Genomic DNA, 12,783 nt, shown 5'->3' with positions numbered 1-12,783 from the left:
CCATATCTTGGGAGCAGCTTGGGAAATGAAGTTGAAATAAGTTTGTCTCTGGTCAACCAAAACGATTGCGCACTATGAGCTACTACAAGACTTATAATCTATTCATAGTTAAGCAGCATGGTAATCAAAAGATATCAGGTGTCACCAGGTTATCCAAATAGAGTGCCTGCCTGCACTAAATTGGAAGCTGTTTGGAATATCAGTTTGAAACTCTCGGTAAGTTTATTTTTGGGGGAGGGGACGTTTAGAACTCGAATGTTAACTTAGGATAGAGGGTTAAGAACGTATTAACATATTTTAACCAAAATCTGCTAAAAAATTGTGACATTTCATGACCCTTTGGAAATAAAATTTATTCATGGTGAGAAAGTATTGTAATTCTAAAAATTATATATGCTTTCGTTAACAAAATAGGATATCTGCAAAATTACAAGAGTCCCAAGAGGGACACATTTTGAACTTTTAGGAGGTATTGTGGGGTCATGTGAACCTCACAAATTTAATTCGGGAGGAGGTAGAGGTAAGCATAAGGAAAAAGTGTGCATTCAAACTATAAAAATAGTATGTCTACCACATCTCAGGAACAGCTTGTGGGATGCACTTCTTTTCAGGTAGTATGAGGGAGAGGCAAGAGGACTTAGAATTTGGTGCTGAGGGTATGGTTAAACTAGCTGTCTTTAATCAATAACAATAAAAACGTTTTCCGCTGGAAGCCCCTATTGAAAATAGATTTCTTAACATCTAAGTAGGACTAGCAAGGTAAATCCAAACCCACATGTGATACGAAGCTACTAAACAGCAAATCTGTAAGATCCCTGGACTGGATTTGGGCATCAAACTGAAACTTCGGGGACGTTAGGGGAAAAAAGAACTTGGCGTAGGGTAGAGGTATGTGCATAGACACAATGTGTATCCAGAATATCAAAATAGCCTGCCTGTGACATCTTGGGAACAAAAAGGTGGGGACTTGGCTGAAAATTTTAGAGTATAAGGGGGAGAGAGAAGGAAAGGTCCCTCCGGTTCCTTATTTAGAGAAGGAGATATGGAAGTAAAAATACACCTTTTCGATCTGCTTTAAAGCCTTAGAACTATTAGGCCAAATGGAACTTAAAATCTGTTACCGGGAGTAGCGAGGTAGATCAAAAGACAGCATATTCACCCAGAACATAGAAATAACGTATATTTAGTATCTTAGAAACGACCAGGGAATCAACTCAAAATTTTCAGGGAGCCTTCCAGGAGGGCAAGGGGACTCAGAGTACTATATTTTGGGAAAGGGGTGTGGGTGCAGAAATGTAAACGTCTCCTATTGGCTAGTTAAAAATAGAACTGACAGTCTTTTTAAAAGCTTCAAACCTGTATCCGTAAGTAACAGGGTCAAGAGAACCCTTATCCACAGAACAAGGCTTGTAAAAAGATTTTTTTTCTGTCCGAGAATGGACACCCTTAAGGCCCATAATTCCTTTTGTTCAGGCCAACTGCTTGGTTTTGAATGTTCTTCTTAAAATGAAGAATTGGGATGCAAAAAGACAGGTTCTTATACTTCATCTCTCCAATCAGCTCAAAAATAACATACATAAGTATGTTAGTCAGGTGCCCCCATCCAGAAAGGGTAACTGAATAAAAATTTTATTCAGCTACCCTTCCACCGTTACTAACAAAAGGTCATTTTAGTTTTATGTTTTGTTTTAAGGGTTTTTTTAATTTTTATCAGTTTTATTCTGCACTGAGGACGGTTAAGCGGAGGTCTTAACCGAAATATTTGCATAATTTTTCACATTTTCACTGGCTATTTATTGTCCTCGTTTTCTTCCTCACTTCGCAATTTTGTGTTTTTTTTATAGATAGAATTGTTTTTCCATATAACAGTATAATAATTACACAGTAATCTAGAAATCCCCACAATCGGTCTACTGTCATAAATAGTAATCTACTCGTCCAGTAATCTTGATTTTTATGATTTTACAATTTTTTTTTCTTTTCTTTGTCAATATTTTGAAAAATGGAAATCACACTTTTCAAATACACATCGTTTTCAGTAAATCGCAAATGTGGCGTTTAGTATTCCTAGGGGGCAGCAGCTCAACTCCTGTTTGTGGTAATTTCTGTTCGTTATAAATTTGACTTGATTGTTCGCTTTCCTTTCTGTTAGTTTTAACATTTGCTTGTTTATCTATCCCTGCATTTTTATCTTTATGTTCGATGTGCTTATTTATTTAAATTTCTGTCTGTCTTGGGTTCTCTTTATTTATTCAAAGCAGTTTCTGTTCGTTTTAAGTTTGATCTTACCGTTATTGAAAACGTTATGTTTTAATAATTGCAAAAAAATCTTTGAATCTGAATTATATAGGAAACATATTTTAGTCAAGATTTTAATTCTAACAGAGCTAAATAAAATTGAGTGAAGTATTATTTGGTCCCTGCCCAAGTCAAATTATTGCTATTATTTTTGCCAGTAAAAAAAACTTTTCTGGGTTCGCAAATACTTTTTGAAAACGTTCACATTTTGGAATATGACAGGATATAATGACCCAACTATTAATGATATAAATTATATGACACAATACTGTTTGGGTAAAAATTGATTTGGAATGTTATGGTTCTGCAATTTATTCTGATTCACTAATTCATAATCAGGCTCACTGGTAACTGTAGCATTGCATGCCTACAGAAGGCTCACTATGGCCCTCTTCTAGTGGCAATCTTGTACCAGAATCTGATGATATGAAGATATTTATGTGGAACCATCAGGGTCAAGTTGTTCTCAATTGGGCATAATTTTTTAGTTTCTACAAAGGCTGTATTTACTGAGTTCTTCAATAGATTCAAGATCATCTTTAACTCGGAGCAACCGTGTTTCCTTCGTAACAGCTATTTTAACAGTTTTTTTTTTTCGCACGTAATTTTTCTTTCTTTCAAGAAAGAAATGAGTAAAATTAAATGCATAATATTTACATTATGAAAAGTAAGGTGGGTTTTTCTAGAGTAAACGTCGATAGTCTTTTTCAAGTCTTTAACCATTGTAACCACCATAATGGTTAAAAATAGAGTCTGTCACAACATAGCCCTTTATAACAAAATAATATTTTGTATTGACATCCTGTTTTAGAATAATAACCTAATCATCTCAGTTAGAGTTACTGATTGACACATATTAACTAACATTTTACATCTTTAGGTCATCCGTTTGTTTTTGCGTAAAATTTGTAAAAACTAAGAAATCTAACCAATCCAGAAAAATGAGGATGGGATAAGAAGAGAGTTCAAATACGAATAAACCTTGTATGCATTTTTTTTTTTTTAATCTGAGTTTTTACCAACATTGGAAGAATATCCAGATCCTTCTTGGTAAAAATAAAAGGTTCTTTCACACGTAGCTGTTTAATTTTTTTTCCAGCTTGACTACGATCTCTCATCATCAAACATAGAATTGCAACTTCTTTGTGTTTCAAAACCCTAGGTTGAGAAACACGAATCTAAATTCTAGCCCTTTAAAACTCCCCAAATCAAGAACATATTTCTGGAATTTGATTTTTTTTTTTGAACTTGAAACTGCTCCGTCATTTCAACAGGCTGCGATAGGACCTCATATGGAAAGTCTCAATTATCCACAACTATCTGTTTTCAATCTTAAATAGCCAAAATGAATAAATAGTTTTCCTTTTATCCAACTGTAAATTTTGTACTATACTTTCTACATAATTTAATTGGAATCGACCATCTAACATAAGAACAAAGTCTGAGATTCATCCCTCAAGTTTCAAAAACGGTGCGAAGATATTTTAAGAAAAACTATTTGGAAAGGATCTATTGATCTATTATATCCCATGCTTATTCAACTCAACAGTTCCGGTGCTATCGTATGTCGGAGGTACTCTACCGGAAGTTATTGTAAATTTTAGTGACAGGTGAGCCAACAGTTAGGTACAAACAAAAGCAAGGCCCCCTCCAAGCTTCAATAGTATGTTCATTGTTCAATAAAACAGATAGTTATAAAAAGCTGAATCACAGATTAGGGAAACGTTACCAATGGGTCCCGCATTGTCTATTACAGGTGTACACATTTTCATACCTTCAATCCCAACTCCTGTGTTTGCGGCCCTGCACCCTTTAACTTTGAGATTCATTTTGGCTCTCTGTCCGTGTTTTTAGCTTAGCCTTCATGATCATACCTTCCAGATGTAAATCTAGCAACAAGCCGCATGAATAGTATTAAGCCTAAGCTGATTAAAAAAAGGGATAGGATAAACAAAAAACCCACCATCTTTGTAACCTTACGTAACCTAACCTATCTTTGTAACCTATAAAGAGCAGAATTCCAAATATATGACTAAAAATTGCAACTACAACAAAGTTACTAATAAAAATAAAAGTTTGGATGCCTCTGTAGGCGGTGCTTTTTTTCCCTGTCCTGGTGTCTCTGACCTGGTGTCTCTGAAGGTTGGATGATTGATATAAGGTTGGATGATTGAAAAAGGTTGGATTATCGAAAGAAGGTTGGATGATTGAAAGAAGGTTATAGACGATTGAAGAACTTTCAAACTCTTGGTTTGTTTTAGTGATACGCAGTTTTGAAAAAAAAAATATAGGGGTGTGAAGAGCAACAGAAACTTCTAAATATTAGAAAACGTCCATAGGATGCTTCAACAGCATTTCCCAATGTTTTTTTTCTTTAATCCAGATCGTTGAATTAAACTCTATATAAAGTTTTAAAAAAAACAAATAAAAACAAAAAGAATTTTAGCATACAGCAAGAGTAAAAATTACAAGAGAAAAATAAAATTTAGAATTTAGAAAAATAAAGTTTTAAAGATAAAAATTTTAGAACTGAATTTTTGTCCTCATTTGCAGTAACTAGTTTAAAATTATTATGTCACTAATCTAGGTCCAATCTTGAACTTAAATAACTATTTCTAAGGGAAACTAAAATCCCTTAAATTAAAAAACTCGAATTCCTTAGTATTAAAAGCGTAACCGCAACATGGAAGCTTTAGGCCAAAGTTTAAGCAATAAAACTCCTTTGAACTTAAAACAAAGGATGCAGGAAATATTCGTAAATTGAAGCGCAAAAACTAAGTTTATTTCATTAAAAAGATCAATCGTGAATTAGAAGGTCACAATAGACATATCCCTCTCGAACATTAAATCGACTATGAAGGCTAAGAAGTGACTTTGAAGTCCAACATTCACTTACATGGAAAAGCTAAAGTTTAAACTGCTTAACCCAGGTTCACACAACTGCATCTCCATGGAAGAATAAGATATATTACCAGATATAAGGACATATTATCTACCCTTTCATTGCAAGTTAGCGCATAACGGTCCATCCGCGGTGCTGAGATATTTTAATTGAGTCAGTAATAGGCCAGTTGGTGCTAACATTTGTGTATAACAAGTGGTTTTAAGAATTATGACATATTCACGAGAAGCGTTTTAAAACTTGATTGTATTGTTTATTTGATTTATTAGTTTTATTGTGGGAATAGATTGAAATAAAGGTGTTACTTAAATATGTTAGAACTATCTAGAATAGAATATCGATGGTCAATTTTGACGAAAGTGTAAACCGAAAGATTATACTTTGCTATCCAAAGAATCAAATTTCCAACCAGGATTCCAGGACTGTAGCAAACTAAATATTCTGTAAAATGAAGATTCTTTTTCATTGGGTGACACAAAATCAAGCTGCCAAATTAAAAGTTGGTTCTTTTTAAATCATAGCTCTAGTAAAGCACCGATAATATATGAGCCCCATGACAAATTGTAAGAATCACCGATATTTTTAGATGAAATATTATTGAATATTCTCATTAATTGTACTATACATATTCTGCTTTTTCCACCAGATTTCACTTCAAAATGCACCAGAGAATTCTCTTAGGCTTAAATGACCTTAATATGCAGGCTCCAATCAAGTCTCTAATCCCTTCTCTAATCAAATCCCTAGTCCCTTCTCTGATCAAATTCCTAATCTCTTCTCTAATCAAATCCCTAATCCCTTCTCAAATCAAATACCTAATGCTACTATACTCACACCTTTATCTCTATATTGCAGATCCTACGATACAAAAATTAAAACCCTTGATTATAGCCTATTGGAACGTAATGTTCTAACGCCAACACTGCATACCCTCTAAAGTAATTAGCTAAAGTGTCTCAAACGCTACAAAATGCCATCCTGAATCAACCTGGAAGGTCCTACCCTTGCAAAGAGTATTAAACTCGAGATATACACCTACATAATCTAGTGTCATGCATCCAAGGAGCTACTATAAGACATTCTTCTTTAACATTCTACAGTAACTGGAATCCGAGGAGCCATTGCGATATGTATGGATTGCAGTAGCCTCTAAAAACCTTAACATGGCGCGTCAGGACGGGGAAAAAAGGAAGAGGGTCAAATATTCTTGACTGAAAACCTGTAATTGCTACAAAAAGACGTACTATTCTATAGCGTATGAGTAAAATTCCGCTTTTGTCCTTTTAAGTTAATTTTATCACAGGATAGAAATTTTTAATTTGCCAATACTGGTTAACTCAATTCAAATGCAAAGAGGTAAGTGAAATCTCGCAACCAAAGCAACATGAGACTCCTCTCAGAACCTAACTTTAATCACAATTTTATATAAATTATAAATTATGGAAATTAGAACAGGGAAAATAGGATTCCTAAAAATATGATACTATAAAAGAAAATTGCCAAATTATTACAGCAAAAAATACTTTTTCTACATCTGATCAAGATCAAATTACGATTGATCAGGTCGATCAGGAAAACAATAAGGCTATAAGGAGGACTGAAGTGTCATTAATACTGAATTATTCGTGATAACCTCCCTTTGAGAACAGCTTAGCAAATAGATTTTAGAAATTATCTCAGAAGTTTAAAAATATTAATACGACCTTCACACGTGACAGCAATGAGATAACTGGGTCTCAGGGTCAAAGTGGTATCCAGGAGGGTTTGAACCACTAATTTTGTACGGGGAGGGGTATTTCTGTCAGAAACTGTTAAAAACTCATCACTTGCAAGTCAGACAAAAGTTCGGGGAAGGGGGGAGGCTATGTACATCCCCCTTCCACACAAAACACCCCTGCCTCTCTCCCAAGAACAAAAATAGTGGATACAGTCTTGCTCATGTTGAAATGACCCGTGCGACTGGATCTCAAATTTGAAACGAAAACAGTCTGATATCATTGAAAACATCTACTTAATTAACAAACAGTGTCGTACCAAAACATTTGGAAGAATGGCTAGATAGGGGGCAACCTCTTTATACAATTTTCAGGCATATCAGGCGTCACTAAAACGGTTTAACATAAAATTTAAAATTAACTCGCAAGAATCTGACTATTCCTGCATTTTAACTTGATTTTCTTTTCTTATTTTTTTAAAACAATACCTGAGAAGGCATGAAAATTTATCAGTAAATCGCCACGTGTCTACATTAAGCTTGGTTTTTCAGTTTGTTGACACTTTTGGTGATGAACACGTGCATCAGCATGTGTCCATTTTAAGCTTGGTTTTTAGACTCGTTTACCCTTTGGTGATGAACAAGTGTATCGATATATGTCTATATTAAATAAAAAAAAAAACAATTTTTTTTTAACTGCAAGTAAGGAGCGACATTAAAACGAACAGAAATTATTCCGAATATGAAAGGAGCTGTCCCCTCCTCAACACCCCACTCTTTATGCTAAAGTTTTTATTGTTTGAAAAAGAAGAGTTGTGAGAAAGAGTCAAACTTTAACGTAAAGAGCGGGGCGTTGAGGAGGGGACAGCCCCTCTCATGTTCAAAGTAATTTCTATTCAGTTTAAATTTGAATGTCGCTCTTAACTTCCAGGAAAGAAAATTCATTTTTTATTTAATTTCTGAACGTTTTTTAAATCATGCAAGTTTTAATTTTGACTCAAAGTACATGTATTATTAAAACGAAATCTTCATATTAATTTTACCTTTTTTGCTAAATGTCTGTCTCGAAATTCTGATCACACGGTTTTGAGAAAAAAAGGTGAGGGAGGGGGCCTAGTTGCCCTCCAATTTTTTGGTTACTTAAAAAAGCCACTAGAAACTTGCAATTTTATTTACGGACATAATAAATATGCGTAACTTACGAGTTAACTTACATAAAGAACTTCTATATTCGTTTATTTTTATTGCGTATAAGAGGGGATTCGCCCCTCGTCAATACCTCACTCTTTACAATAAATTCAAACTTTTTTCCAATTCTTTAAGAATGATCCCTGAATCACAAAGGCCGTTTCATTAGAATAAATAGGTCTTTTGAAATTACTAAAAATATTTCAGTGTAAAGAGCGAGGTATTGAAAAGGGGACGAATCCCCTCATACACGTAATAATTTCTATTCGTTCTAAGTTTTAATGCTGCTTTTTACTTTCAGTTGAAAAAACTTGTTTTTTCCCTATCTCATCATTCCAGGACCACCGGGTCGGTATTATTATCCCTGGGAAAAAGAAAAATTAACACACATCCGTGATCTTTAACTGGAAAAAATACAAATTCCACATCTCTGCAGATAGGAGCTTTAAACCTCAACAGTAGGGTTCGCTGATACGCTGAATCTGAGGGTGGGATTTAAGTAAGATTCTAGGACTTTTTGGGGGCGTTTCCCCTTTTTTCGAAAATAAGGCATACATTATCAAGCTCGTAATTTTTGACGAGTAAGACTAAACTTGATGAAACTTATACATTTAAAATCAACATAGAAACATAGACATGTTTATATTAAGCTTGGTTTTTAGAATCGTTGACATTTTTGGCTTGGCATATACTCAGTTTCAAATACTTTCATCACAGGAATTGCATTTCTTCAATTTCAGCCATTACTTTTTTTGAATCTTAATATATGTAAGGAAGAAAACGCTAAGTAAAATACCTCCACAAGGTATATTCAGCGTACTTAAACGAATCAGCAAATCGAACATGTCGGCTTTCGTCCTGGTTTGCAGATTCTAACTTCTTTGCCGTAGATGTCTGCGGTGTACTTGTACTTCCCTCAGTCATAAAGCACTCTATTATAGAAGAATTAGAAATGAAGCTAGATTTGTCTGCTACATCCTCGAGAATCTCAAAACGGCAAGATCTCTTAATTCTTTCTAAAAAAAAAAAATTAGCTTTTCTTGGTTTGTTAAATATTAGTTATAGGTTAGTTCTAGGTTTTATAACAGTTCTCTGTTGTATAATAGTTCTTAGATCTAGATTTATAGACTAAACTGACAAGTAATCAAAAAGAGAATCTTAGGTTTCTTACCTTCTACCAAAGCAAAGCTCACAATAAAGGAAACTTTTCCCGCATCATTGTAAATTTTTAATTCCCAAGATTAATTCTATTCATTTTATATTCAGTTCCATTTAACACTCCTTGAAAGTTTCAACTTGATACCCCCAGCAAAGCTCAAGGTATAGAAAATAAGTTATTTTGATGAATTGGTACCACATAGTGTCTTTTGATTAACTAGGCTACTTAAACGTGAATCAATCCTAATTCACATAGGAATTTATAGTGCAAAACGCCTAGGAAGACTGGGAGATAAAAATTTTACCCGCCTTAACCAAACACTAAATTCGAAATCCCCTTGCCAATATTAAAGGCAAACATTATTTGCCATTAAAAAACCCTTCACAAAACATTTGCAAAACTTTGGGGTTAGAAAACTTCTTGTGAAATTACCCATTAGAATTTAGCCACTAAAACTATCCACTACAATGAAAATTAATTGCTAATAAGTATTTTCAAATTAAAACATCATATATTGAAAATTTACGACAGATTTTGGTCAGAAACAGCATAGGTGTTCTGCAAAGGAGCAAAGTGAATACCACTAATTGTATCCTCAACATACCTTAAAAAAATAAGTACCCACCTCAAGATTTCTACAACTGTCCCCTCAATTCTCTATATTTTTTTGAATAGCTAATTATTGTTTTTCACGCTTCATCGACTCCCTCCTTCAGTCTCGAGAAATGTATTTTAACATACACGCCTTATCAGGAAACGAAATTTCCCCCGAAGCCAACGAGATAAGATATAGACCACACAAGCGCATAGGAATTCTTTAAGGGGGGGGTTAAGGCAATCTAAAAAATAAATAAAAAAAGGAAAACGTTAGAAATTACAGGAGAAATTTCAAAGAGGAAAGGAAGAACACACAGACCCGAGGAACGCTGCCCTCGGAGTTATTGATATAGGCCTGAGTTGATCACATGATTTTGGACACCTTACTTTTGGAATAAAGTGGACATATGCTCTTTTCCAAGCACTAGGGAATACTTGCTGGCGGAAACATTGGTTGATTATAGAAGAGTGGCTTAGCAAGAAAAATGGCGAATTCACGTAAAAGCTTTACTGGAAGCTCACCAGGGTAAGACGCACAGTTCGCTTTCAGTCTTAGGAGTTCCTTATAAACAGCGAATTCAGAGACTTCACATACGTCATCAATCTCTGCACCAGCAATGATAGTATCAATTTCTGATTTGTTGATTGATGGAAATGTGGTACAAATGTCAGCAAAAAAAGAATTGACTTCATTAGCTGAGGTCAAGGTACCGTCCTCTTTGAGCAGCCTTAGATCTCTGAGTGTTGTCTTACCGGTAAGTCTTTTTACTAAGGAATACCATTTGTGGGGGTCTATTGTAAGCAAGGGAGTAATTTTATCCTTCACATACTGCCTCTTGGCGCACTTGTTCAGTTTAACAATATGATTCCACAACTTGGCTGAAGCGATGGTATCACCAGCGATATGAAGGAAGACACAGCAGTCACAGTGGCCAAGTACGACTCTCAAACATTGGCGTTTTGAAAGACTGAGCAATATTTTCTAACTATCTTCGAGATGATTTGTCGGGTAGTTAGGTGGTAGATAGGTAGTTGTAGGTACTCGTTTGACTGACGGTATATCGAACAATACGGTCTACGAAAAACATAGTAGTTGGGTAGTTGCAGGTGCTCGTTTGACTGACGGTATATCAAACAGTACGGTCTACGAAAAATATGGTTCAATCATAGAATAAAAGTGACTAGTCAACGTCTTACAGACAAGGATGACAGATTGCCAATCATTGTGCTTGTCTGCCATCCATCTGGGCACAAAAGAAACGCAGATAATCACCAAATGGAGTAACTCGAGGCCATAAGAAAGGATTTAAAGGAGCCTGAGCTTCATGGGAGGGGGTAAAGAGTGAAGCTTTGACAGATTGTGGTGGGGGATGAGCTTGCATAGCTGTGTTGTCCTCAGGCAGCTTGGTGCCCCAGTACACTGTTAGTAGTATTAAAAATAGTTTTCTTTTTGAGCCCTATGATCTTATACTGTTGGTGGAATTCAAAAATTCATGTCTAAGCCCCTAATTCGTTTCTAACTTCTAATATCGAAATAAAGTTGAACTAATCGGCTACATTTTTTTTTATATTAGCATTATTATTTCTAACAATGTAATTTGCATCATAGGTTACAAAACCTTATTTTGCTCTCTTACACTACAAACCTTAGACATACCCTTTGGTTCTGAGCAACATGATGCAATACTGTCAGCTCTGAATAATTATTTTTATATCAGTTTAATGCCTAATTAATTAGTATGGTTATAGTATTTGATAATCTCTTACCTTGTGTGGTCTGTCTGCCTCTCTAATTTTCTGGTTGAAATCACCGTCAATTGAATCTTCAAGCTTCTCCTTCTTGGCATCATTTCTGAAAGGATTTCCACCTTTTTTCAAGGGGCTTATCACCCTTCTATAACCAGGTGATGGCTTGGGTAAAAATTTTGAAGGCATATACTGAAAACGTTGAAGTCCCGATCTCTTCCTCAAAAACAGCCTTTTCACAATCTTTGGAGAATTAGTGTTTACAGGATCCATTTTTTCTTCCTCGAGTTTTAATTTGAGAATCTCTTCAAAACTCTTTGTATTATTTCCAATGGGTGAATCTTCTTGGTTTTCAAACACTGTGTGGGATGTGTTAGAATGCAATATACTTCGTTTTTCTGGTGATAAATTTTCTGGAAAGACATGATTTAGTCAAGAAAACTAATAATGAAAAAAAATAAAAGGTCAACTAAGCTGACTTGTTTAAACTGAAATTAAAGAGTAGATTATAAATACTTCAACTGTCTAAAATCCAGATATATCCCCTACAACGCGTTTTGTATCCAAAAATATAATTCAATTATACATGGCCTATAAGGAAGAAGGGCAGATTTTATCTGTTCTACATAATTTGAGAAGTGGAAGATAAGGCCAGGAACCTGAAAGATATATACTAGATAGCCATTTTATCCACCATAGTCGAAAAAACCTAATAACTTTGTCTTTAGGGACGACTTACTCCTTCTCAGTCCCCGTGGGAGGGGCTGCAAGTTACAAACTTTGACCATTGTTTACAGATAAATGGCCATTGGGAAGCGTACAGACGTTTTCAGCAAAAAATTTTGGTTTGGGGGAGGGAGAAGGTGAGAGGAGGAGGGGGTTATGTGGGACTATCTTTCTATGGAGGAATTTGTCATGGGAGAAGAAAATTTAAATGAAGGGGGCGAAGGACTTTCTAACATTATTTAAAAAAACAATAAAAAAATAAATATGAAGAGTTTTTTCAACTGAAAGTAAGGAGCAGCATTAAAGCTTAAAACGAACAAAAATTATTACGCATACGAGGGGTTCACCTCCTCGTAATAATCGCTCTTTATGCTAAAGTATTTTTAATAATTTCAACTATTTATTCTACGGCATTTGTGATTCAGGGGTCATTCTTAAGGAATTGGGGCAAAA

This window comes from Artemia franciscana, unplaced genomic scaffold (genome assembly GCF_032884065.1).
Source record: "Artemia franciscana unplaced genomic scaffold, ASM3288406v1 Scaffold_728, whole genome shotgun sequence".
Taxonomy (NCBI): domain Eukaryota; kingdom Metazoa; phylum Arthropoda; class Branchiopoda; order Anostraca; family Artemiidae; genus Artemia; species Artemia franciscana.
This window is presented reverse-complemented; position numbering follows the sequence as displayed.